The sequence below is a fragment of the Pelodiscus sinensis genome, chromosome 2, assembly GCF_049634645.1.
Source record: "Pelodiscus sinensis isolate JC-2024 chromosome 2, ASM4963464v1, whole genome shotgun sequence".
NCBI lineage: Eukaryota > Metazoa > Chordata > Testudines > Trionychidae > Pelodiscus > Pelodiscus sinensis.
Window position 1 is genome coordinate 198,086,126 of NC_134712.1, and position 27,702 is coordinate 198,113,827.

Sequence of the window (27,702 nt, forward strand, 5' to 3'; positions counted from 1 at the left end):
CGTCCCAGGGTTACATGGGGGTGGTTGATATAATGTTCAAAGGAAGCCACCTTCATTAGAGCAGATATTTATGAAAGCTCTTAGAAGAGAAATGAGTAGAGCAACAGTTTGAGAGTTTGTGATCCATGTCCAGGAGGTGCTGCTCAGAACTCAAAGCTTTGCACCCTCTCTGGTTCTGAGCTGCTCTTGAGGCCAAGATGGCTCCTTAGGGGCTGCTGTCTATTTCAGCAATGCATCGTCTGCACCACGCAGCATTCCCTAGTGCTATGCATGCCCTGCTCTTCGCGACACACCCTTTGTGCTGGGTTTCTGTGGGGTCCTGCACACAGCAGTCTTTTCCCCTATTCAGCTAACAGACTTGGATGGCCCTTGTCTGCTGCCACGGCAGCTTGCAGAGACCATCGTGGGGAGTGACAGTCCCACTTATTGCACTTTGCAGAGCTGGGTGCTCCAACTGTCATACCAACAAGAGTGAGAAATTATGGGGGAAAGGAGTAAGGTAAAAAATGTGGCTATATGAATGTGACCCATACAAGTACTGTAAAATCTTGAATATAATGCGCATTGATGTATAATGCGCACCCTGATATTTTGAATTTTATCTTAATGAAAAAATGTATACTCCTATATATAATGCGCACCCCAACTTTGCCCATTGTACATGTATTTTATAATACCCATCATCATAGATAGGAAGGTGTCGTTAAATGTAGTCTATTCGATTGCAAGTCTATGGTATTCTGGCGCGTCGTATTTCCTGCCTTTTTGTATTGCCAGTTGATTGCATGTGAGCGTATGACTATAGAGTACGTGGCGATCAATTTCTCTCAATGAAACTGACTATTACCATATTTGCATATTTGAACTATTGATTTACTTACTCTTTTGAAAGTTTATATGATTGCTAGTCTATGGGAATAAAATTCAACTTCACATCCAGTGTCCATGTTTATAACTTATTTTCATAAATGTCAGCAATTAATTAACTATAAACTATTTCATACAACTAAGACATAAATTTCATATTACTTCATATTATTTATTGTTTTTAAATATTTTAAATCATTCTAGGAATCTCTGCCATTTCAGTTGATGTTGATTTCATGTTTACTGCTGTCTTAGCATGGCGTCGTCATAGCGGAGGTTCGTCGTCTTCTGACATAAAACTGCCAAAACAAAACTTTAAACAATAACCCCTATATATAATGCGCACCCCGACTTTGACCCCAAAAAACTCGGGGGAAAAAAGTGCACATTATATTCGCGATTAAATGGTAAGTCTTCTTGCAGGCTAGTTACAAGGTGCGATGCACAGCGGTAGGAAGGCAGAGATCCAGGGGAGGAGGAGAGCATCTCTAAAGGGACGTTATAATGCTACAGTTTAGTGTCACAGGGGCTCACTTCCCTCTCTCATCCAATTTCTTGCTGCTGTTCATAAAAATAGACCAAATACATTTTCAGATTTCACTTACTGGAGAAATAATATCTCTGATTCCTTAAGTGGGTGTGAGCCATAAAGGCACTAATGGGAATAGTTGAAGAAAGGTCATGCTCTCTTTCTCTTACATCTGCATGTTAATGAAACTCTGGACTATGGCCCTGGTGAAATCCACAGCAGTGACACCATCGAAAGAGCGAGGGTTTTTTTGAGGCTGTCCTTAGTGGCATGAGAAATCTGCTAAAAGTCTGACAGTGGGCAAGCCTGGTGGAGAAGGATGTTAGGAGTTGCGGCAGGATGCCTGAGCAGTGGGTATAAGAGGCAGTGGTAGGCATTGCCTTCCCAAAGTGCCAGGCATGGCCCCGCCCACACTCCACCCCCAGAACTCCAGGAGCTGTGGTAAAGCAATAGGTGTTCTGGGAGGTATGTTGCTGCCCCTGGGTTTCAGCCAGGCCGAAGCTGGGGCAGTGCACCCTCCCCATGCTCCAGGGTAGGGAGGCTGGGGCCACACACCACCCATGCTTCCCATGGTGCTCTGGGGCCATGGAAGTTCCTATGGGGGCTGGAGGCTTGGCCCTGCAGTGTGGGTGGGTGTGTTTTGGCTCCTGTGGGGGACTGGCCTTGCGCGGAATGGGTGGGGCTGGGGCGCCTGCCTCTATGTCCTATGTTTAACCATTGCCCATGGCAGGATGACTAGGGGAAACAGAAACAAAGGCAAGGTGGGAAAAACATCACCTGACATAGCCAGTCAAGACAAAGGGGGCAATGAAGACAAAGGAGGAAAGGCTAGGGACCTACATGGAGAAGCTCTGGAAAGTCTGGAGAAGGGACATGGAGCAGAATAGAAACCATGAAGGGATTAGATAAGCAGTCTGGTGTGTGTGTTTGTTCTATTAATGGGGGTGAGCACAGCAGGAATGTCACATCAAAGAAAATCAAGTCTGAAAAAAGAGTAAGGTTGTGTTAGTAAGGAGTGGAGGGGGGAAAGTGTTCAAAGGGAATGGAGAATTTGAGGCTGACAATCACAAAAGTTTCCAAAGTTTACAACTGAACGTTGGCTTAATACAGCTTTGAAATCTTACTGTTTGGAGAAAAATGATGCTTTACCTTTACTTTTTAGTCATTTACATTTAACATAGCACTGACACGTGTTTGTGGTTTTGGAGTTTTGTTTTTTGTTGGTCTCTGATGCAGACATACACTGAAAGCAGTGCAGCACTCAGTACACAGCCACTCTGGGAGCTGAACCCTAGATAAATCCATCTTATGCTGAATAGAGAATAGGGATGTAAACAACTAGTCAACTATCCGATAAGTATAAGCTTATGCTTATTGGATAATCGTCTAGTCCCTCAACTAGTCGCTTCTCCCTCTCCCCGCTGTATGAGAGGCAGCAAGGTGTGGGGAGCAGCAGCTGGTTCTGGGGAGAGCTGGCTTAAAAGCCAGTTCCCCCAGCACTGTCTCTGCAGGAGGGTAGGGGAAGCAGAGAGGTAGCAGGGACTGGGCATGAGCTGAGAATCTGCTGATTCCTGGCTCATGTCCAGTCTCAGATGCTGTGCCTGTGCTTTTTAAATGTATTGAGAGTTTAATGACTCTTATCCTGGAACAGCCGATTCCCAGCTTGTGCTAGGTCCCCACTACTTGAATCAGCCTTAAGCTGTTGGCTCTTAATAAATTTAAAAGGTAGAGCCACAGCAGGGTTAGCTCCTGGGGCCAGGAGCTAACCCCGCTGCTGCTCCTCCACTTATCAAATAGTTGATTGAACTAAATTTAACATCCCTAATAGAGAAGAGAGAGATGTACAAACTGTTCCTCTCCCCACACCAGGTAACAATTATTTACACTGGGGTTATTAGTAAACAAAAGTGATAAGTATAAAAAGTAAGATCAAAAGCAGACAGAACAAAGTAGGTTACTAAGCAAAATAAAACCAAACACACAAGCTAAGATTAATACATTAAAGAAACTAGTTACATGTAATATCTCACCATAAAAGTTGTTCTGATAATCCTCAAAGACCAGACAAGCTTCCAGCCTGGGCCCAGTTCCTTACCTTTGTTCAGTCTTGTTGTTTCCAGCAGTTATCTGAGGTGAAGTCCCAGGTGAGAACCGATGTCCAGGATTACCTCACTCCCCACCCTTACATAGGATTTGCAAAAAGTGGGAGTTTCAGGTTGACCCCCTTTTCCTGCTCTCATGGAAACGTACAGAGTTGGATGGTGTCATGGTCACATGTCTCTGCAACACTGTCTCTGTCACAGGATAACCCACACATCCACAGGAAGGTTAAGCTCCATTGTCTCTTGCTAATGGTCATCACAGCCTTGAAATGTAATTAGTGGGAGTGACCCAAAGCAGCAAATTTGCAATTACAGTACACAGTTCAATATTCTTCACTTGATCTACAAAAATGACAACATGAATACAAATGGGATTCAATAAATTGCAACCTTTCCAATGACTTGTTACATGAGGCATCTTGCATAAAGCGTATCTGTTATGACGTTCATATCACAAGGCATTCCGTACGCTTTATAAAAATATGCTTGTCATAGTTGATAACTCTGGAACTCGTAACTCTGAGGTTCTACTGTGCCTGCAATATGAAACCTCTTCTATTGAAACTCTAAGCTGAATCCCCAATCCTGCAGTTTTCTAGGTGCAGGTGGGCTGCTGCACCCTCCCAGACTCCCATGGCAGGAAATGGAGCTCTATCCTGGCACAGCACAGATGACCCGCTGCCACAGGCAATGAATTGATGCTGGAACCTAATTATTACTTTGCTCATCTGAAAATGTGATAGTTTTCAGATGCTTGTGGCCTCCCCTGCTTGTCAGTAAAAATGGATTCACTGAATACTATGGAGAAGTCTAATATTAAAGCTTCATTACTACTACTGGAGAATAGTGACTGGTACACTCTGAATTACAACAATAAATAATTCACTTTCAAAATAAATGAACAATGTGGATTTTGCTGATGCCATTTTTTTCTCTCTCATTTGTTCAGAGAATGTCTGATCTGTGAGTTGTTTCATAGAACCTGAGAGGAGCTGATTGCTCCTGACTCCACTTTCCCTCTTGGAAATTGACCAGGCTGGGCAGCGCCTTAGAGGGCTAAAACCTTCCTTACAAATGTGTAGAAATCTAGTAATTGTCAATGGAACCTTCCAAGCACTGATGCAAATTAGCAATTATCTCCTGTAGTTAATTTCGGTAGAGAAAAACAATGGGGGGAAGGGGGAATAACCTTATCCTTATTTATTAGCACTTGCCTATAGTAGTGGTAAGTAGGGAAACCATCATTACGTACAAATGCGTGTGTACACTTTGTGCGATGCTGTGTGTCACCTGATAATGTGTCATGTCAGAGATGTATCTTGATGGACATTATTTTTATTCCCATCTGAAAGTATATAATGAAACTGTTGGGTGTGACACTGTGCAGGGCCATTACTAGGTTTCTAGTGAGCAGTGGGTTAGTACCAGCTCAGCTTTCCCCCTCCCCTTGAGCTCTATTGTTGCATGGGAAACAAAGGAAAATATCTTTGGAAAGATAGGGCTCCAGGCTCTGGCTTGACTCCCCCAAGCTGGAAGATCTTGGTGTTTTCTTGTCTGCTTTTGACTTATTTTCTTCATTAGTTCCAAATATTACTCTGGGAGGAAAACACTGCCAACTGCCTCCACAGTCTTCCCTCTGAGTCATCAGATCAGTGCATAGATTAGTAACCCCTACATACTGGAGGAGTAATGGTGGGGAAAGCCATTTATTTGAAAAAGTATACGATCCTAGCTAGGTACAAGGGAGCAGGGCATTTAGGGAGACATTGACATTTCCTGTGTGCCATATCTGAATATCTCAGGGGAAGAGGATAGCAGCCTTGATCTGGGCACTGTGTTTGCGACAGGTTCTCTGACTGAATAGAGCAGTAAAGCTTTCCTTTGCTGACTGTACGGGGACTATTTTAAAAAACAACAAATAATCTAGTAGCACCTTCAAGACTAACAAAACATGTAGATGGTATCATGAGCTTTCGTGGGTTATCATCTAAAGAAGTGGGCTGTGCCCACGAAAGCTCATGATACCATCTGCATGTTTTGTTGGTCTTTAAGGTGCTACCAGACTATTCGTTGTTTTTTAAGTTTTTCCTGTTACAGACTAACTCAACTGCCCCCTGAAGCTTTTTTTTTTTTTTTTTTTTTTTTTACAGGGACTGTGTTTCAAGCCATTTCTGTATGTGTAAGATAAGATTTAGCCATCCTTGTTCCTAGTGAGTACCTTGCGCCTGACTTGACTAGTGCTCTACTCTGAGAGTAGGCCCCAAATCAGCCTGAGTAAAGATGGCAGCCTGAGTAAAGATGTCGATGATGTCTATGGTGTCTGAGTGCATGTTGCTGAAGGGGAATGTTTAAATTCTTCTAAAAACTACTTTACCTACTTTGTCAACTTTTGGTTTCCATTATGAATTTTTTTTAAAAAGGTTTTCCTCTGTTTTTGATAACAGACATCATCAAGTCAAGACTCCTCAGAGACACATTAGAGGAAAATAAGCAAATCTGCTCTAGTCCAGGCCCAAAGAAGTGAAATTTGTGCTCATCAGACTGATAGGAATGCCTGTTGCCAAGCCTAATGCAGGGAGATCATGCACAATCTTTCTCCTCCCCCCTCTGTCTTCCTTCAGTCTCTATTCCAGTCAGAGCCTCTCCTGAGAGAGATTGAATATCATGCCAAATTTCATAAGTATATACAGTGCTGCAAGTGGCATAAGTACTTGGCTGGATCAAAGTCCAAGACAGAAAAGAGAGGTCTAACTTAGCAAGACATCCCTTCCTTCTGTGTACCATATAAATTCTGGGGAGCATGAAGGGACATATTTGGCATCTACCATATGCAGATTCAACATAGAAACTCATTTGAGAGGATTATTTACTTGCATACACAAAGACATAGACATTCTGTTTGGGGAACTAGGATTGTGACTTACAAGTTCTTCAATGCAGAAATAAACAACTTGAAAATCTAATTTAACATTGGGCAGCAGGCTGCAGGCCATACTAGTTTTCGAGAACACTGAATTAGATTTATGATTCAATTTCTCCTGGACAACAACTAATGTTTAGACAACACAGGTAATGGCTAGTTTTAAAAGGCAGCATTATATTCATCTGTGTATCTAATCAACTCACTGTCAAGAGCATAACAGTCCTGCTTGACCTTCAACAACCTTCACTGTGACACTCAAACCAAATGTTCCAGACAGTCACTTCTTCAGTGATGGGCAGAATGTAATGAGATGAGAATGCTTGGTTGTGATTTGCAGATGAAATCTCTTGTTCAGAGAACTTGACCCAGATTCTCCCCTGCCTTAGGGCTCCTTTGCACTGCAAGGCATATTAAATTAGCATGGCTCCCTCCCCCCCCCCCCCAGCTTCTTGCTCAATGGCTAGTATTGAGGGCACAATATGGAGGAACAGGCACATCCAGGCTCCCTCAAAAATTCCTGTTTTCCTTAACAGCCTTTTGGTAACTGCCCTGGTGCACAATAAGCTCAAGTTTGGGAGTGTAGAGATGACTTAATGCCACTCTGCACCCCAAGCCCCTCTGAAGTTGCTCAGTGAAATTCCCTCGCCACATATAAAGATCTGGACCTTTGTAACTCTTCTAATGTCAAGGTTGACAGGGTCACGCCGCATCAGAACAGACTGTACTCATTTCCCATCCCTGGGACAGTTTGTAACAATCAAGCCCTTCCAAACGAGGGTCCAGTACTTCATCTTGAAAACAGCAACTCTTCAACTGTGCACTTCACCCAAACCAAGGGGGAGTTTGTTCTGAGAAGCGGGAGGGTCTGTGTGCTAGGTGGAAGACCCTGCTGGCGGTGCTCTTGGTGGAGGAGAAGGGGCTGATATTCTCACCTTTGGATTCTGTCCATTGCAGTTTGTTGGCTGCTGCTGAGACCATCCATAGCCCCGGCCAGTTGTTTGGACAATAAGAAATCAACATGTGGACTCAGTCCAGTTCCTGGTAGACAGGTGCTCATATGCAGAAATCAACATATTCAGCAGATTTGCACCCATTGGCACCCTCACTTGCATTCTCAGCTGTGAGGCCCATGAACTGAATGTGAATGAAATGCCCTGACTTCCCCAGAGGTAGTTCTCTCAGGTCAGGATTATGATGAATCAGCAGGAGGCAGAGTGAGGCAGCTAACCTGGTTGCTGCCTTGTTGTACCTGTTCTGTGTATGAATATTTACTAGTAAGCTGTATCCAGTTTCCTTCCTCTAGCACTCAGTTAAAAGGCATGTGTGTAATTTACCCTCTCATTCTGCCACATCTGTACATCCTGTTCAGACTTAGGGTGGTAGATCTACACTGCCAGCTTGCCATATGTAGTTGCCCTCACTCCCTTACCATCCACACTCAAAGCCCTTACATTCCTGTGTGGATGTAAGATATGGGGCTTGTACCACACTGCAGTGTGAATGCTCTGAGGTGGGCTTGATTAACATATGCCAGCCTTCGTGGGAGTCCGGTATAGTCTGCAGTATAGAAAACACCCTTAATCTTCTCTGCATCCTTTTCCTGAAATGCTGCAGTGTGTTGTTCCAAAGTTCACGTAGGTCAGGAAGGGGATTAGTTACCCTCTGCCTTGTAAGGTGTCTTGTGACTGTGTAGCTTTGGTTCAGCGCTCTTACCCCACCAGCAGCCCACAAGCCTGAACCTGGCATATTCTGTACAAATATTATGACAGTAGGGTGTGAATAGAGGGGCTCCTAGTATCACATGGACAGATGAGGATTCCCGTGTTGCTTTTTCTGTCCCATCAATCTGAAATTCTCTCCCATCTTTTAAGACACTGACTCATTCCTCTCTTCAGCCATTGACTTGCGCTAAGTAATTTTACCTGTTGGATACTCTAAGGAAACAAATCGTACTGAAGTGTGTTCACAAACAGCCTGTTTGCTAATTTATTTATTTATTTTTATTTATTTTAGTCCAGCATTAGGAACAATTTACCAAACCCTTCAAACTTTCTGAAAAGACTGACTCATGCTAGTGACTTAGAAGGATTACGCAATGGCTTGAGACAGCCGCATGCACCAAATGTCTTTCCCCTGCATTCCCTCCTTCCCTTATTCAGCCTTGATCATTTTCTCTGAAATTATTCAGAGGATGCTATAGTTAGCATATTTCACATAGAACTGAAGACTCAATTAACTCATTCACTATAATTACAGAAAAGTAACACATCTGAAAATAAATGGCCCAGAGATGTTTTTTTATGTGTGGTATGATACAAAACAAGTGGGTGGACAGTCAGACAGAGCTGTGGCTATGGAGCCAGAGCTGCAAATGGTGTAAATCCACAGTGCTCCTTTGGAGTTACACTGACTTGCGTCAGCTATGCATCTGCAGTGCAGTTGTGATAAGGGTGTAAAAATGATAATTATAGATAATATCAGAGGAAGCTTCTTCTGGCAAGGAGTTCTACAGCTAGAGGCCTGCCAAAGCAAATACTGCCTCCCAGCCTAGTAATCTGAACTTTGGGTCTCTAGTTGCACTGTCCATGAATAGCTTGGAGGGACATGAGTAGTGATGATGATGTCAGGTAAATAGCCCTGATCTGTTAAAGCAAACTATGGAGCGTGGTAAATTGTTCCTGATGCTAAACTAAGAAAACAAAGGTTTAAAAAAACTAGTCTTAAGCCTGATCTATACTACACAGGACTTTGCCACAAAAGCTGAGCCAGTATAGCTATACTGGGGGAAAACAAAACACTTTTATCAGTATAGTTTATACTAATCCCCTGAATGAAATAAGCTATATTGGCAAAAGCACTGTCTTGCCAGTATAACTGTGTCTACATTAGGTCTTTTGCTGTTATAAAAATGACATTATTATACCAGAAAAAATTACTAGTGTAAACTAGGCTTAACTCTGTCAGTCCTTTAAGGCAGCCTTTCAGTGTGAATCACGTTTTACCATAGAGCTGGTCTCATTGATGCATTATCTCTGAATTGTGATTTCATAGGTGACCTCTCTTCCCATAAAATCCCTACAGCAACTGTTTAAATGAAGGGGTAACACCAGGAAAGAGTTTGACTGCATTAAAAGAAACTAAAAATACATCTGTCTCCTGAAAATAAGGAGAACTGGATCTGGTGACCAGTCAGCTTTCCATGGGCCTTCAGCAAATCAGTGAGGGCTCCCTTCAGATCTGACAAGGTTGAGAGTTGGAGAAATAAAGAAGCATTTCAAATCTACATTAGCTCTCATTCTGTTCTGCACTAGCAGAATCAAAGCAGATCTGTGGGGGCTTACTACGAAGTGTGGTACATGCTTCTAAAATTTAGAAATACAGATTGAAAAGGAACCCATAGCCATTTGCTTGCTGCCATTTGAGAAAGTAAAACATTAAATCCATGTATTTACATTGGCCCTTTTGTATGCATTTTGTTTATTTCCCATCCTTCTAAAAGTCAAAAAACTGTGCAATAGCTGTTGCATCTATACAGCATTCTTGTCATTGCACTGCAGTATATATTATTCAGCATTCTCATAAGGCATGGCTTTGTCTCCTTTATGACACTTCCACCTATTTTTCTCTTTCCCTTTAGTTTCTTTACTGCCTTCAGCTGATGACAGCTCTGCAAGTGGCTTACTCTAATCTGTGTGTGAACAGATTAAAGTGAACCAGGACTTTATAGAAGATGGAGCACCAGAGAAGAGCTATGTCAACAATCACACTGTTCACCAATTTTTCAGACTTGGTGGAGCATCCATTGCTTTGAAAATAAGTTGTTTGGGACTATTGATATTTAAAAACCCGACAGTTCTGCTAGGTGCTTGTATGTATAAATATAAATTCTGATTGTTGCCTGTTCTTGCTTCTAGCCCTCAGGGCAAGTCTACGATATGGCGCTCTAGCGAGTCTGGTGAAGATGTGCTATACTGATGGGATAACATCTCCTGCCTGTGTGGACAGTGCTTATGTCAATGCAATTTGTGTCACAGTGGGGGAAGGGGGGGTTTCATGCCCCTGAGCAGTGCAAAGTACATCAACTAAACAGTAGTGTAGATCAGCCCTGACAGTTTTTTGGAAAATAAAATGAAAATGTACATTTTCATTTGAATCATTGCTCTGGGATGGGGCTGGAGATGAGGAGTTCAGTATGTAAATTAAGGCTCTTATGTAAATTAAGTTGTCAAGAGATAAGAGGGAAGATCCTTTCATGGATTGAGAACTAGTTAAAAGACAGGAAACTAAGAGTAGGAATAAATGGTAAATTTTCAGAATGGAGAGGGGTAACTAGTGGTGTTCCCCAAGGGTCAGTCCTAGGACCAATCCAATTCATCTTATTCATAAATGATCTGGAGAAAGGGGTAAACAGTGAGGTGGCAAAGTTTGCAGAGGATACTAAACTGCTCAAGGTAGTTAAGACCAAAACAGACTGTGAAGAACCTCTAAAAGATCTCACAAAGCTAAGTGACTGGGCAACAAAATGGCAAATGAAATTGAATGTGGATAAATGTAAAGTAATGCACCTTGGAAAAAATAACCCCAACTATACATACAATATGGGGGGGGGGCTAATTTAGCTACAACTAATCAGGAAAGAGACCTTGGAGTTATCATGGATAGTTCTCTGAAGACATCTACGCAGTGTGCAGTGGCAGTCAAAAAAGCAAACAGGATGTTAGGAATCATTAAAAAAGGGATAGAGAATAAGACAGAGAATATCTTATTGCCCTTATATAAATCCATGGTACACCCACATCTTGAATACTGAGTACAGATGTGGTCTCCTGATCTCAAAGAAGATATATTGGCATTAGAAAAGGTTCAGAAAAGGGCAACTAAAATGATTAGGGGTTTGGAACAGGTCCCATATAAGGAGAGATTAGAGAGACTAGGACTTTTCACCTTGGAAAAGAGGAGACTAAGGGGGGATATGATAGAGGTATATAAAATCATGAGTAGTATGGAGAAAGTGAATAAGGAAAAGTTATTTACTTGTTCCCATGAGATAAGAACTTGGGGCAACCAAATGAAATTAATGGGCAGCAGGTTTAAAACAAAAGGAAGTTCTTCTTCGTACAGTGCATAGTCAATCTGTGGAACTCCTTGCCTGAGGAGGTTGTGAAGGCTAGGACTATAATAGGGTTTAAAAGAGAACTAGATACATTCACGGAGGTTAAGTCCATTCATGGCTATTAGCCAGTATGGGTAGGAATGGTGCCCCTGGCTTCTCTTTGTCAGAGGGTAGAGATGGATGGCAGGAGAGAGATCGCTTGATCATTACCTATTTGGTTCACTTCCTCTGGAACATCTGGCATTGGCCACTGTCATCAGACAGGATACTGGGCTGGATGGACCTTTGGTCTGACCCAGTATGGCATTTTGATGTTCTTATGCAGGCTTCCCTGGGGAGAGAGAACTGCTCCAGCCCTCCCTCATGCAGCAGCTTGGAGCCAGGTGAAAAGCACCTCTCCCTGGCCACTGTGGCTCCAGCAAGTACAGTCAGGGGAAGGGGTGCATGTGCCCTACCTGGGCCAGGGCCAGGTTTGCTGCCCCCTGTGCTTCTCAGCCAGAGTGAGGAATGCAGAAAAATGTGCACTCTCTCCTCACTCGCCGACAAAGGGAACAGCCAGCAGTGTTCCCATACTAATCGGGGTGGGAGGGACTAAACTATGAGCATTTATAAGGCAGAAATGCTGCGGTGCTACACCAATAGTCCAGCACAGAATTGTCTCCTATGTGGAGACAATGGATTTGTGGAGGTTCTGGCAGTACTACTGGCTCAAAGTTAATTCCAGTCAGCTGTCACTGAGACAGTGGTGGGATGTAGGGAAACAGCAAATACAACTGTTTGTGGTAAGCTGGATGTGCTCTTCACAAATCTGCTTCACTCGGATCATGGAAGGTCTGGAAAGGGGATCATGGAACTTGACAAAACCCTAAGTAGGAAGAATAGTAGAAGGCTATACCAGACCTTATAAGAGAAGAAGCAACTTCGGGGAAAGCTGTTGCAGAAGAGCTACCAAAGGCTCTGCATAGGGCCCCTTTTACTAAACTGAAAGATTTGGGTTCTTGACTGGTTTGGAAAGCCTGGAACCCAAAGCATCAAAACCTGAGTAATGGACAAGAGCAAGAGTGGTTCTCCAGAAGTTACGAAAGCTGCCTGTGCTGATTCAGGACTATGAGATGCTGGCAACAGAGGAGCTGCACCCAACATTATCCTGCCCAGTTCGTAATTCCCATCTAAATTATCAATTGTTTTTCTTCATCTACACAATCACAAAGCCTCTGACGGTGAAGGTTGGTCCAGTATGTTCTCTAAATAGGTTTTGGACATAATTGGTAATGACTTCTATTATGTATTCCTGGAACACATTCAGGAAAAAGAGCTGCCGCTCCGTTGCTGCCTGAGAAAGGAGAGCTCTAATTTAAGGAACTGGAGACCTAACCTTCATTTTGCTGCAATTACAAGATATTCTTGAAAACTCTGCCAAATTATTAAAGCAAAAAAAGAAGTACATGGATTCAGCATCACAGTGTGATCTTTCTTACTGCATTGGGCATCCAATTTTAGGGAAATTCTTTATAATCAAATATGATTTAACATGGTTAGCAGGCTTCTTACTATTATGCTCATTTGTGTGCATCTGGGAAAAAAGCTCTTACTGGGAATGGTCAGAGACATGTTTAGAATTCTGCTTCGTTTTGGACCCAGGCCAGTTTTTCCCCTCTTGCGTGACATTACTGTCTCACAATGAAGGTAGCTGTTTTAAAAATTGATAAAGGTCTTGGCCTGTGTCTCCCTGTTAAAAGATGGGCTGTCTGGCAAGCTGTGCTTATGAACTGGCTCTCTAATGCATTTGTTGACAAGGCTCCTGGATGAATAGTCTGTGCCAGGAGTGCCTACTGCCGATTGAGCTATCTGCTTGGCAGTGGAATGATGACACTTTTTCTTTTTTCTTTTTCATTTCCACAGAGTGATCTGCAGGCTCTTGGCAAACAGGCCCAGAGGTAGCCTATTCAGTCTGCCCAACCTGGGCTAAAAATGATACTTTTAAGGAGGTTCTTGGCAGGGTGGTGGTGTTCCATCTATTCCCCATAGCAATGGCTGGGGGTGTTCTATGAGTGTGATTAGCTTATGACTGAAAACTGGGAAGAGCCATGGGGAAAATGAAGATGGATTACAGAACTACTGCTGACTTATGCTTAGGCTCTTTCAGAGGATAAGCTTTAGGTTAGCTGCTCATCATTTGACTGCTTCCGTGTGGGGGCACAGTTTAGTGCATATAGACATCCTTCGGGGGGTTGCTGGGACAGACCCAAAAATACATTACTCTTTTTGTAATGTTTACTAGAAGATTGACCCCCTTCCTCCCCACTGGGGCTGGTCCAGGGTGGAGAGGAAGGGGGTACATAGGCCTCCTGTTAGCCTCTCCCCAGGACTGGCCTGTGGTGGAGGTCATATAGACCACCCACCAGCTTCTTCCTAGGTTGAGGAAGGTGCTACCTGGATGGTGACAGGGACTCCCCTGGGCACCTGGGGCTCCACTGCTCTACTGAGGGCAGCTGCCCAGGGCTAGCAGGAGTGGCAGGGGCTGTACTGCATGTTCAGGTGTCCCTATGCACCCCTGTGGGCTTGTATGCCCACGGCTGCTGAGATTATTGCAGATCTTCTCCCTGCTCCCTCCGGTCTGTGCTGCTGTTGACCAGCAGAGGACTCCCTGCTGCCAGACTGGCTGCAGAGAGGAGCCCCCAGCCTCTGCAGCTCACTGCCAGCCCCAGGGAAGCCCTGGAGTCCAGGTAAGCTGCAGGGAGAGGAGAGAGAAGCCCCAGGCCCTGGCAGAAGCTGGGAGGAGTCCTCAGTTGTGTAGGGCCCCTTAATTTGTAAAAATGGCCCTGCACTGTGGGGGCCAGCACAGGGAGGGGGGAGAACCCTGTCCAGCACCAACACAAGAACCTTACCCATAGCCAGTGGCCAGCAACATTCAAAGCCACTCTCCCAGACAGCCCCTATATGGCCACCTCCCTGTTCTCAGTCTGCAGTATGATTGTCCCTCCTACAAGCCTCCTCCCTTTCTATATTATGGAAAACCATATCATTCCTGGCAGATCCCGTGTTCCTGGCACAACAAAACCCTGACCTTGCTTTAAGTTCGGGTAAGAGGAAGCTGCATACCAAATGAGGTGATCCTAACTCTTACTATTTAGATGGAAGCTTCAGGGGGTGGCCAAGTTAGTCTGTACAGGATAAACTTAAAAAACAACAAATAGTCTGATAGCACTTTATAGACTAACAAAACATGTAGATGGTATCAGGAGCTTTCGTGGGCACAGCCCACTTCTTCAGATGACTAGTTTGTGCCCACGAAAGCTCATGATACCATCTACATGTTTTATTAGTCTATAAAGTGCTACCAGACCATTTGTTGTTGTTTAAGTTTAGTTGGATGGAGTTCTTGAACAAATGGACTTACAGACAGACACACATTTCTAAAATATATAGATGGATTACAGTACTGATTAAAATCCACTTCCCCTGGGTTTGACATTGGCTAAAGAAAGACATGAGTCCGTTGATCTGGTTGCTAGAGCAGCAGCATTTCACCTGCAGTCTGCTGTGTTGCTGTATTTACACTCACCTTTTGTCTTTTCTTTCCTCTGTCTTGCTGGGGAGATGGGTTCTGATTTAGACACATTTATTTCAGCTGGATAACTGGGGGTGGGATAGCAGGAATTTGCACCATTTAAAATAGAATCTTGTAAATGCCTGGAAATCATTGAAATGTGCTGCAGCTGAAAAGAGACCCTACCGCAGCCCATGGCATTCAGAAGAGCATTGAGGTTTTTTTATTCTCTTCTCTTGCCTTCTGCGGTTTCCTCCCCTAGAGTTTGTGTTGCTATTTTTAATCACACTGCGTTAGCAAAGCTATCTCACGTGAACAACTTTGATCTTTTGGAAGTCTGGAGGAAATCAGACAGGGATCAGAACATTGTTTTTTCTGGATAAACTCCTCAGTGGGCCATTTAGTTTTTCCAACTCATTTTCAAGGGGAATATTTTAGCAGAGAGAGGATGCTGTTTTTCCTTCATTGGGTCAGTCCTCCTCCATGGACAAGGTTCATGTGGAACACTGAAATGGAAGTGACTAGGGCACTAGCCAGGAACTGATGTTAATTTCTAGCTCTGCCACAGACTTCCTGTGCCCCCTTCAGCAAGTCACTGAGGCCCATATTCTCAATGAGAGAGGCACCTAACTCTCATTGATTTGAATGGGAATTAACCATTAAATATCTTAGAGGCTCTGGGGCTTAGTCTCTCTGTGCCTCAGTTCCTCACCTGTAAAATGGGACAGTAGCACTTCCTGACCTTGCAGTGGGGTTATGAGGATCGGAGAAGCCAACAGCCTCCATTGGCCTTGGGCAAGGTGAGGCAAGGCCCCGCTCTGTGCTCCTGGAAGGGTTGGGGCCTTGGATAGGAGAGGCGGAGCTGTTGGCAATCAGCCCTCTATGCCACATGGAGTGTGGCATGCCCGCCAGGCCTTCAGAACTGTGCTCTGGAAGCAACTTAAAGGGCCCAGGGTCCTTTGAATCTCTGGGCCCTGGAGCAACTGCCTCGTTTCCCCTCTCCCCTCTGTTTTAAATATATAAAAGACTGAGGTGCTCAGATACTATGGTAATTGGAGTGTACGTGTATCAGTGAAAGGGAAAGAAACAGTTTTGCGGCAGTATAATATTACAGCATTAACCATTGTTTAAAGATTTCCTTACTACCTGTGAAATTCTGTCTCCTGTCTGTAGAAAGCTGTGTAAAATCACCTTTACCGGCACCCTGAACTGCACTGGGAGGGAGAAAGCACAGAATCTCGACCAGAATGTTTCAGTTTTGTCTTGTTCTGACTATCCATGCATGTCTTTTCCTTCCTTCCTTCCTTTCTTCCTTCCTTCTAGAAGTGTGTGACACATTCACACACATTCTGTGCTTAGCCAGTTCTGCAGTTTTGCAATTGCAAAAGAAAACTTCAGCAAGATCTAAGGCAGACCAGGCATATTCCATGCATAAATCATAACTAGAATGAACACCGAGTACATATTTTATAAATGTATAAGTTGGCAACACGTCAGATGACTTTCCAGATTTGCGAAAATGGTCAATTGACAGTACATCTGTAATGGCTGGTTTGTAGATCTGTTCTGTGTAGAATCTTAACTGCTTTTAAAAGTTTAGGATTCTTTCACATGCCTATTAAATCAAGATGTCTTTCAGAGTGAAGTCTCTTAACCTCTGATACACCAGTAGAGGTGAAGGATAGAGTGTCTGAGAGGAAGAGTGGGTGAGAAGGATGAGGAGTGGTGGAGAGGAGGCTGTGAATGTGTTTCTGGAATGAAAGGGCAAGGCAGAGAAGGGAATGAGTGATTGCCAGGGTTGATGGAATGAAAGGGAATGGGAGAAACTGCACTCATAGGCCCTGATTCAGGAAGGCACTGAAGCATGTGCTTGAGTGCTTCCCAGGTAAGGATGTTTTCTTGAATTGCCTTTTAGTTTCAAACTTTCTGTAGCAGTTCTTTGTTTCATTCATATGAAGAGAATAGAGGGGAACACTGAATGGCATTGTACTGTTTTTTACTTATGATTCCTGTCTTTATACATGTCTTCTTTTCACTCACTCTTTGGACTTCTGGTGTGCACTGAGCAGATGTTGACAGCTCATTAAAAACAGTAACACGTCTTTCTCAAGAGATTACAGCTAATTCAGAACTCATTATGTGTCAGCATGCTGTAGTGCAAGTTCCTTCCAATAAGCATCATTTTGAAATTTCTCTGCAATGTCTTCCAACCACTTACAATAGTTTTCTTCGATCCTTCTGGTGCTCTTAATCATTACTGACCTAGTTTTGACAGACCTAAATGTTCTGTATCTTGAGCACATTTTATTGCATCACTCTTTATCGTCACTTCCAGGACAGAACATTGATTCCAGCACAGCTTGTTGGGGCACTTTGTTAATAACCCCTTTCTACATGGGGAACTAGTAATCTATTCCTTTTCTTTGTCTCCTAATTTGATTTTAATTCATGACAGGATTTTACCTCTCACACCTGGTTATCAAGTTTCCTGTATAATCTCTTGAGAGGGACTTAATCAAAATCTTGAAAGTCTAAATAAATTATATCCACATTTCTTCTTTATCCATTAGATTAACTTTAAATTAATTGTACCATTTTAGATACATGTAAATATACCAGCTATAATAAATGTTATGATTATTTGTCTCTATCCTAATTTTCTCATCTAGCTGCCTTAGAAATAGGGTTTTTTTTCCTCCCAGTGCTGAGGAATTGCTTACAAGTCTATATGGGCACGTCTACACTGCAGGGAAAAAGTTGAATTAAGACACAACTTCAGCTACATCAATTGCATAGCTGAAGTTGAAATAGCTTAATTCAACTTTTGGCGCTGTCTACATGAGGGATGTTAAATATCGGTTAATTTTATAGTCGATTAACCTCATGAATTCTTACCAGTGAGTTGACTATTCTATAATCCTCGGGCAGCCCCTGTCCAGAGAAGAGGGATCTGAGCTCCTGGACCCAGCACGAGCTAACCTGGGCTGCTTGCCTGTCTGGCTCCTAATACACTTTAAATGCAGAGTCACAGTCGGGGTAGGTCCAGAATCCAGTGCAAGATGGGACTGAGCTGGGCTGCTGGCCAGCCTGCTAAAAAATTTACTGGCAACATGTTGGGGGGGGGGGGGGGGGAATGTGTGTAGTCTATAGCATTAACCTATAAGCTTTTGCTTATCGGTTTATTGACTATACTATTACATCCCTAGTCTACACAGCAGGATGTTGAAGGAAGAACATTCTTCCTTCAACTTTCCTTACTCCTCGTAAAATTAGGATTACAGGAGTCAGAGTAAGAAGTCCTCCATCTTGACATTACTTCAAAATAATGGCTTGCTGTATAGAAGCGCATAATGCCAGTTATTCTGAAATAACGCTGCTGTGTAGACGTACCCCAAGAGTCCAACCTTTAACTTTGGCTCCTTTTTTCAAAGTGAGCACTATATTCATAGAATCATAGAATACCAGAATTGGAAGGGAACTCAAGAGGTCATCAAGTCCAGTGCCCTGGCCTCACAGCAGGAGAGCAGAGGCCTTCTTCTGAGTCTTCTGAATTACATAGTATAGGGCCTGCTCTAAAATCTGTTTCCACTGTTTCAACTGGGCTCTGGATCAGGACTGTAGTGAGAAGTTTAGTTACTTCATTTTTCAGTTCTCTGACGCCTGGTCAAACAATCCCATCAGTTTCCTATACTCCTCCTTTATGAGGAGGATTACCAGCACCGGTGGGGGCACCTTCTCAGTTCCAATTAGCGGGTCTTCATTAGACCTGCTATATTGAACCCCAGAAGATCAACCATGGCAGCATTGATCTTCCACGTAGCATAGACATGGTCTGAGAGTGCTCTCCCATAACCTGCCCACAGGGATGTAATGCAATTCAATTTCTCTAACATTTGCATTACCTCTTTAACACACACCTCTCACAGTGTCTCATCTTTGTTACCTGCAAAAAGTAATGTCTGTTGAAATATTGCCTCTCTCCCCCCACTACTGATTGGGGTGAAGATCAGGTCAAATAAATCATTTGGCTTTCCTTCTGTTTATATTTCCTCTTTGACTGTAAAGGAAAGTATTTGAAGAATTTCATCATTTTTAAAATTTAAAAAATGCATTTGTTCATTTTTTGCATTCTTTGAATATATATATATATATATATAAAGCAAAGCATTACAAATGTTTGCCATGGGATTTAGTACAGATGCACAATAGAACTGAGGAGTTTTAATGCCATCATTAAAGACTTTCCTGTTGGTAAGTTTCTTTATGCTCATGTGATAGTTTGGTTACTGTTTGGGCTTCAAAAGCTTTCCACTTTTTGTCCAGGAGATTGCAGAATGGCAAGGTCACTATATATACTGTCATGCCTGCAGGGATATGTGGCTGGATACATTCCAAGCTACCATTTGCCTGGTCAGTGATTGGTCTGGATTGGAGGAACTATGTTGACCTGGAAAAGGGCAAATATAGTGACTATCTATAAAAAGGGAAATAAGGACAAGCTAAGAAACTACTGACCAGTCAGCTAAATTTCAGTACCCAGAAAGCCAATGGAGCAAATCATGAAGGAATTCATTTGTAAACACCTAGAAGGTAATGTGCTATGTAACCATCATCATGGATTTGTCAAGAACAAGTCATGTCAGATCAACCTCATAGCTGTCTTTGACAGAGTAACAAGCCTGATGGAAGGGGAAAGTGATAGATGTGATAGTATCTTGACTTTGCTAAAGGTTTTGACACTGTCTCAGTCTCACATGATCTTCTCATAAACTAGTGAAATACAACCTAGACGAAGCTACTATAAGGTGGGTATATAATTGGTTGGAAAACCATTCCCTGGCTGTCTCTAGACTACACCGCTCTGTTGACAGAGAGATGTAGACTAGACACGTCAAAATTGCTAATGAAGCAGGGATTTAAATATCTAAATATTAGCATAAACATGGCCACTGCTTTTTTCGAAATGGAGCTTTTTCAGGAAAAAACGGCAGTCTAGATGCGGATCTGTCGAAAATAAAGCCTTTTTTGAAAGATCCTGTAAACCTCATATTTTGAGGAATACAGGATCTTTCAAAAAAGGATTTATTTTCAACAGATCCACATCTAGACTGCCGTTTTGTTTTTTTTTTTGAAAAAAGCTCCGTTTTGAAAAAAAAAAAAAAAAAGGTGGCCATGTTTATGCTAATGAAGCACAGGATATTTAAATCCCTGCTTCATTAGCAATTTCAGCGTGCCTACAGAGAGGTATAGTCTAGACGTACCCTCAGAGAGTAGTTATCAGTGGTTCACCGTCAAGCTGCAATGGCAGATCAAGTGGGTTCTGCAGGGATCTGTTCTGGGTCTAGTTCTGTTCAACACCTTTATCAAAGATTTAGATAACGGCATAGAGAGTACACGTCTAAAGACTGTGGATAATACCAAGCTGCAAGTGCTTTGGAGGATAGGATTAAAACTCAAAATGATCTGGATAAACTGTAGAAATGGTCTGAAGTAAATCAGATGAAATGCAATAAGTACAAATGCAAAGTACTCCACTTAGGAAGTTGTGCATGCACACACAATCAGAAATGACTATCTATACAACAGGATTATAAAAAGGGATCTGGGTATCATAATGGATCGCAACTACATATGAATCAACAATGTAACACTGTTACAAAAAAAACTAACATCATTCTCGGATGTATTACCAGGAGTGTTGTAAGCAAAACACAAAAAATAATTCTTCTGCTCTACTCCATGCTGATTAGGACTCAGCTGGAGTAGTGGGGCCAGTTTTGGGTGCCACATTTCAGGAAAGATGTGAACAAATTGTAGAATGTCCAGAGAAAAACAAAAATTATTAAATATCTAAATATCATGACCTAAGAGGGAAGACTGAAAAAATTGTTTTGTTTCATAGAGAGGACACGATAACAGTTTTCAAGTACATAAAAAGTTGTTACAAGGAAGAGGGACATGATGTTCTCTTTATGATGATAGGACAAGAAATAGTGGGCTTAAACTGCAGCAAAAGAGGTTAGATTGAACATTAGGGAAAACTTCCTAATCCTCAGGATCATTACGCTCTGGAATAAATTGCCCTGGGAAATTGTGGAATCTCTTTTATTAGAGACTTTTAAGAGACAAACTCCTGTCAGGAAGTCTAGGTAATATATAGTTCTACCATGAGTACAGGGGGACTAGATTAGAAGACCTCTCAAGGTCTCTTCAGTTCTATAATTCTATGATCCACATTGATGTCAAAGGGTGATTCCCCCCCCCCCCCCCCCGTTAATTTGAGTGGGGTTTGAACCAGATTCTAAGGCAGGGGAAGGCAATAAGTGGCCCATGGGCCAGACATGGTTCACCAGGGTTAGCCCCTGGTGGGCTGCTGGCATGTTATCCACCTGCATATCTGCAGGTATGGCTGCTTGCACCTCCTGTTGGCTATAGATCACTGTGCGTGGTCAATGAGAGGTGCAGAAAGTGGTGCAGACCAGGACTCTGCTTCCTGCAGCTCCCATTGGCTGGGAACAGCAATCCACAGCCAGCAGGAGATGCAAGCAGCCATATCTGCAGACAAACAGGTAAATAAAGCACCAGTGGCCCACCAGGGGCTAATTCTGGCAAACCATGTCCAGCCTGCAGGCTGCTTATTGCCCAATTCTGTTTTAAGGCCCAGATCTTCAAAGATATTTAGGCTCATAACTACCACTGATATTAATAGCTTTGAGGAGCTGGGTCTACATAACTGCCTGGAATTATAAGGCTAGTATGAATAAAATGGGTGCTTTCCTTTCTTGTTATCATACCTTGCCTTTGGCAACAATCTTTGCCTTGGGTAACTGAACTGTTCTGTACAGTCAGGGTTGAGGCACCAAGGAAGAGCTGTAAATTTTCCATCCCATAAGGTCTAGTGCCAGCTGTGTAATGCATCTGAACTCTTCTGAATCTCTTTAAAACTCAGCCCTGAAGCTAATGGCAGAGTTTCAGGGAAGTTTCTACTGGACACTAAGCAGAACTCTGTCCCACTAACTTCACTTTTCCACCAATGAAAAACTGACTGCAGCTCTGCAGAAATGTAGTGAGGTTTAGGCTGGACTGAAAGTATTTCCTGACAGAACACTCTATTCATTTACTTTAGCTGTGAGCAACCTTTCCACTCTCTTCTAAGTAGGTGCTTATGTTGTGCTCTCTGAGGGTGGAGTCCAAATGTGCGGGCTGTGGAAAGATGGATGATCTTTTGTTCAAGTGTCATGGTGTGCCTGGGGTGGCCCATGGATGCTGAGACTCTCAATAATACGACCCTGGTGTAAAGGAAGTACAGGCAGTCCCCGAGTTACATGGATACGACTTACATTGGATCCCTACTTACAAACGGGGTGAGGCAACCCCGCACTAGCTGCTTCGCCCCAGCAGACCAGGGAGACGCGAAGCTAGTGCCCCCCCCCCCCCCCCCCAGCAGACCAGGCAGACGCGGAGCGGCTTTTCTCAGCAGACACCTCAGCTTGAGAATAAAGGACTGAGGGAAGTGAGGTGTGGGAGAATAAAACTGAGCTCTGGAGAAATGTTTGGCTAGAGTTTCCCCTACAATATGTACCAGTTCTGACTTACATACAAATTCAACTTAAGAACAAACCTACAGTCCCTATCTTGTACATAACCTGGGGACTGCCTTTATAAATGGCCTTTGTAGGAAAAGGGGGTAATGTAAGTTAGAAAGTGTAGCCTTTTATTTTAAAAAATGGTGAGCTGCTGTGGGTGGAAGAAGGAATGTCTAAGCAGGGGTGTAGCTACATTCCCATCACAGAAGTCATCAGCAGAGGCATGAATTCAACACACCCAGACAGCTAGTAAACGTCAAACCTAACCAACAAAAGTCAGGGAAACAGTGAGGACTGATCCAATGCAAATACCAGCCCAGTTACTACCTTCTCAGCTGTAGCGCTGCAGCAGTTCACTGTTTACTAGAAAGTATCAAAGACTTTTATGTGCACAAGCCTGGAACAAATATGCCAAGTGCACAACCTTCAGCCACTTCCTTATAGGGACTGGCTATACACAGTGCAGTGCAGAACAGGGGAAGCAAGTATTCAATATCCTAGCAGTTCTCCAGGACCAAAGATAATGGAGCTACTATGAGGTGAGTGCATAACTGCTTGGCTATCTATTCCCAGAGAGTAGTAATCAATGGTTCACAGTCATACTGGAAGGATATAACAAGTGGGGTTGCTAAGGGATCAGTTCTGAGTCCTGTTCTGTTCAATATCTTCATCAATGATTTAGATAATGGCATAGAGACTACACTTACGAAGTCTGCAGATGATACCAAGCTAGAAGGGGTTGCAAGTGCTTTGGAAGATAGGGTCATAATTCAAAATAATCTGGACAAACTATAGAAATGGTTGGAGATAAATAAGATGAAATTCAATAAAAAACAAATATAAAGTACTCCACTGAGGAAGGAACAATCAGTTGTATGCATACAGAATGGGTAATGACTCTCTAGGAAGGAGTACTGCAGAAAGAGATTTAGAGATCATAGTGGATCACAAATTAAATATGAGTCACCAGTGTAACCCTATTGCAAAAAAAGTAAACATCATTCTGGGATGAATTCATAGGAATGTTGTAAGCAAGATATGAGAAGTAATTTGTTCTACTCCATGCTGATTAGGCCTTATCAGGGCTGTTCCCCACTCTGGCACTTCGAGTGCAGCAGGTGGGGGCCAGCAAGAGACTTTAAAAATACCCTTACTCTAAAGGCTTCTGCTTAAAACTTCCCGAAACTTAAACAGATTCCCTGATATTGGATGGCTCGCTGCCACCATCCAAATGCAAAAACCCCTTTGAGAATGCAGAGGAGAGAAAAACGCAGTTGGGAATTTCTTTCTCTGTGGTACCCCAGAGCTCTTTAACCCTTCCTCAGGTCAGTGCTATAAAACAAACTGCAATTTCTTAATAGCTGACCTCCTGTTTCAGGTCTGTGCATACAGAACCTTTTTTAAGACACAGGAATTAGATCATAGTCTTAAAAAGGTGATTATATTAACAAAACAAAGAAGATATATTTGGTAAAGTTTACTTGGTTGCTAAGTGTGATAGAGCAACTGAAGAAGGCAGTTTAAAAGCACAAAGAATTGCTTCACTGGGATTCAGTTTAAAATTTACAGTCTACAGGGAAGGAGGTACATAAATCAATGTGAAGGAATTCAATCAAACCCAAAATTAAAGCAAATAACCTGATTGAGTCTGTCTAAACACTCCCTGTTCACTTACATATTGGTTGTTCCAAGGATTCAGTCCTTCTCATTGGTATGTATATTGCTGGAAAATCCATGCCTTGTTCCTGGTTAACTCATCTCTCCAAGCTCTTGTTCAGCTCACACAAAGACTGAAGCAGGCAGAACCCATTTCACTTCGAATCTCACACTCTCTTCCTATTGTCTCTCCTGGTTCCTTGCCAACAGTTCTTGGAGATTCTCTGGGACCCACTGTGTCTGGGTTTAACCCTTTACAGGCAATTTAGTTAATTGAATGGCTGGGATGTCAAGAAAAAGAGTAGTATTCCTCCTATCTATCAGAGGCCTCAGCTGGAATACTGTGTCCAGTTCTAGGTGCCTCATTTCAGGCAAGATGTGGAAAAATTGGAGAAGGTCCAGAGAAGAGCAACAAAAATAATTAATGTTCTAGAAAACACCACCTATGTGGGAAGATTGAAAGAACTGGGTTTTGTTTAGTGTAGAAAAGAGAAGACTGAGACAGGACATGATGATAATTTTCTCAAGTACCTAAAAGATTGTTAAAAAGAAGAGGAAGAAAAAATATTCTCTTTAACCTCTGATGAGAAGACAAGAAACAAGGAGCTTAAATTGCACCAAGGGAAGTTAAGACTGGACATTAGGGAAAAAAACCTCCTAACTGTCAGGATAAGTTGTCTAGTATAGTTGTGGAATCTTCATCATTGGGGATTTTTAAGAGAAGGTTAGACAAACACCTGTCAGGAATGGTCTAGATCAGAGGCAAACAAGAAATAGCCCATGGGACATATCTGGCCTGCCAAGTTGCTGGATCTGACCCACAGGCAGCCCCACAGAAACCCTCAGAAACAAAGCAGCTAGATGTTTCAGAGCAGCCCCACACTACTTTAAGCAGCTGGTTGCTCCCTGTGGCTCTCTTCTCCAGGTGCTGGAGAGAGGGGAAGACTTCGTGAAAACTCGCCAGTGGGAGCTGAGAGATGTTGCTGGGAGTAGGGGCAGTGCACAAATCTCCCCCTCTTCCCCCAGTGCCCACAGCAGAGAGCCACAGGGAGCAACCAGACATTTTGAGCAGCCAGGCAGTGAGCCTGCCTCAGGGTCCTGCATGGCTGCTAGCTGGAAGCTGCCTAGGTAAGTGCATCCTGGCCACAGCCCTCCCACCTCCACAACTTCCCCAGATCACCATCCAAACTCTCTGCGCTTCCAATCCCCTCCTCCCCAAGGTCACAACTGCCTCCTAGACCCCTGTCCAGACCAGAATCCTTTCTTGCATCCCCTCCTGGATCCTGCACTCCAAGGGTGTGTCTAGACTACATGGCTCCGTCGACGTAGTTTACTCAACACAGTCAATGAAACAGGGATTTAAATAATCCCCGCTTCATTAAAATAAAAATGGCCACCTGTGCTGACAATCAGCTGATCCGGCACAGTGTGGCAGTCTAGACATGGCGCGGTTGACAAGGGAAGCCTTTGACGACCACTCCGGTAAACCTTCAGTTGACGGAGCCATATAGTCTAGACACACCCCAAGGGTGCAACTACACTGCACCCATATGTCAAAATAAAATACGCAATTCGAGCTACGCAAATTGTATATCTTATTTTGATCTAATTTTGAAATAAACTACTATTCTGAAATGTCCCTTAACCCTCATGGAATGAGAGTTACAGGGACATCAGAATAGCAAGCCTGTTATTTTTTAAATCTACTTTGAAATAATGGGCTGGGTTAAAAGACGTGGAATAGCTATTTTGGGATACCTCCAGTAGCCTGAAATAGCACCACATACCCCAAGTCCCTGACCCAAATCACAACCCTCTCCTTCACTCAAACTCTCTCTCAGACCCCACACTCTCTCCTGCACACCTATCGCCTACCCTGAGCTCCCTTCTGCACCCAACCTCCATCCCAGACCCAGCACTCCCGCCATAGAAAAGTGCAACCCTTGACCACTTACCAAAATCTTAGAGTGGCCCCATCAAAAATTATTGCCCACCTCTAGTATAGATGGTCCTGCCACGAGTGCAGGGGATTAGAATTAATGACCTCTCAATGTTCCATAGCAGGGCTCCAGGCGGAAAAAAGTCACGATGCACTGGACAATACAAAGGCATCATCAGACTGGCAAGCCAGGAGTAGATGCAAGACACATGAGCAGTTCTCAATCACACAAACATAACATACATTATAGACAACGACAGTATTATCCAAACGTTTGCAGTATTGCCAACACCATGAATAAAAAAATCACAACTTCAAAATCATGAGCTCCCTTAAAGAACAGGATTTATTTGAGGCTTTGGGGCTTCAAGGTGCACTCAGTTCACACATTTTCAGGCTCTTCTCTTCAACCAGGAGGGTTAAAAACTCCTTTTGAAATGAAGGCTGAGATTTCCACAAACTCACTTGATTCAGGAGTTAGGATCTGAAGAAAAGTGTCACATTTTGTGATCTGCATGATAAAATCACAAGCGCTGGCCTCAGCAAGTTCTCCCTGGCACCAGTGAAGCCCAGGCACACCGTAATATTTCAACATTGCTTTCCTACCTGCTGCTGTTGCAGATACCCCCTTGGTTCTGTGTGATACCGTTCTTGTGGGTGTTCCGTAACAGGTGTGGCAGCTAGCCACACCCACTGATTCATGCTGCTAAAACACCACAGAAGCATTCCATTTCTAGTTTATATGCTCCAGAGTTTATATACTCCAGGGCTCTCAAGCTCCCGGGTCATGGGCCATCCCCAGCTGGAACAATTGCACAATCTGGCTCAGGACTCCTGGTGGGCTGGGAGATGGGGGAGAGCGCCTGTCCATTACTGGCCCCCAAGCCTTGCCCCTTCCCACAGTCATCCCACCCTCTTCCCCATTGCATCCCATCCCTGTGGATAAAACTTCAGGGGGGGCCTGTTGCAGCATGGAGCACAGAGTGCAGCCTCGAGGATGGGGTGTTATGGACTGGAGAAGATGGGGTAATGGCAGGGCTGGGCGGGATTTGGGGCCAGTCACGGACATCCTGCCCCGTCCACCAGGAGTTCCATGCTGGACTGCACAATTGCTCTAGCCATGGCTGGCCCATGGTCCAGAAACTTGACTCCCCTGCTCTGAAGCCTATAATCTTGATTATCTGCTCTCACATACTGGTATTAATCAGTAATAACTCCATTGGGATTACACTAGTTTAAGTGAAAGGTGAAAAAAGAATCTGCATCTGACATTGCTTTTACATGTGAATTTCAGCATTCTTTAGCCCACTGCAAGTCAAGTGTACCCTTGGGCTGTGTCTAGACTGGCAAGTTTTTCTGCAAAAGCATCTGCTTTTGCGGAAAAACTTGCCAGCTGTCTACACTGGCCGCTTGAATTTCCGCAAGAACACTGACGAT

The 27,702-nt window shown here is 43.4% G+C and overlaps 1 long non-coding RNA gene across 1 annotated transcript; it reads right to left on the minus strand.

Moving 5' to 3' along the window:
* Positions 1 to 1,024: 1,024 nt before the first annotated feature.
* LOC112543911 (uncharacterized) lies at positions 1,025 to 26,341 on the minus strand. Its single transcript, XR_012901992.1, has 3 exons — positions 26,282 to 26,341; positions 3,492 to 3,840; positions 1,025 to 1,166 (listed from the first exon to the last, which is right to left on the minus strand). It is a non-coding gene; the product is annotated as an uncharacterized LOC112543911 (long non-coding RNA).
* Positions 26,342 to 27,702: the final 1,361 nt, after the last annotated feature.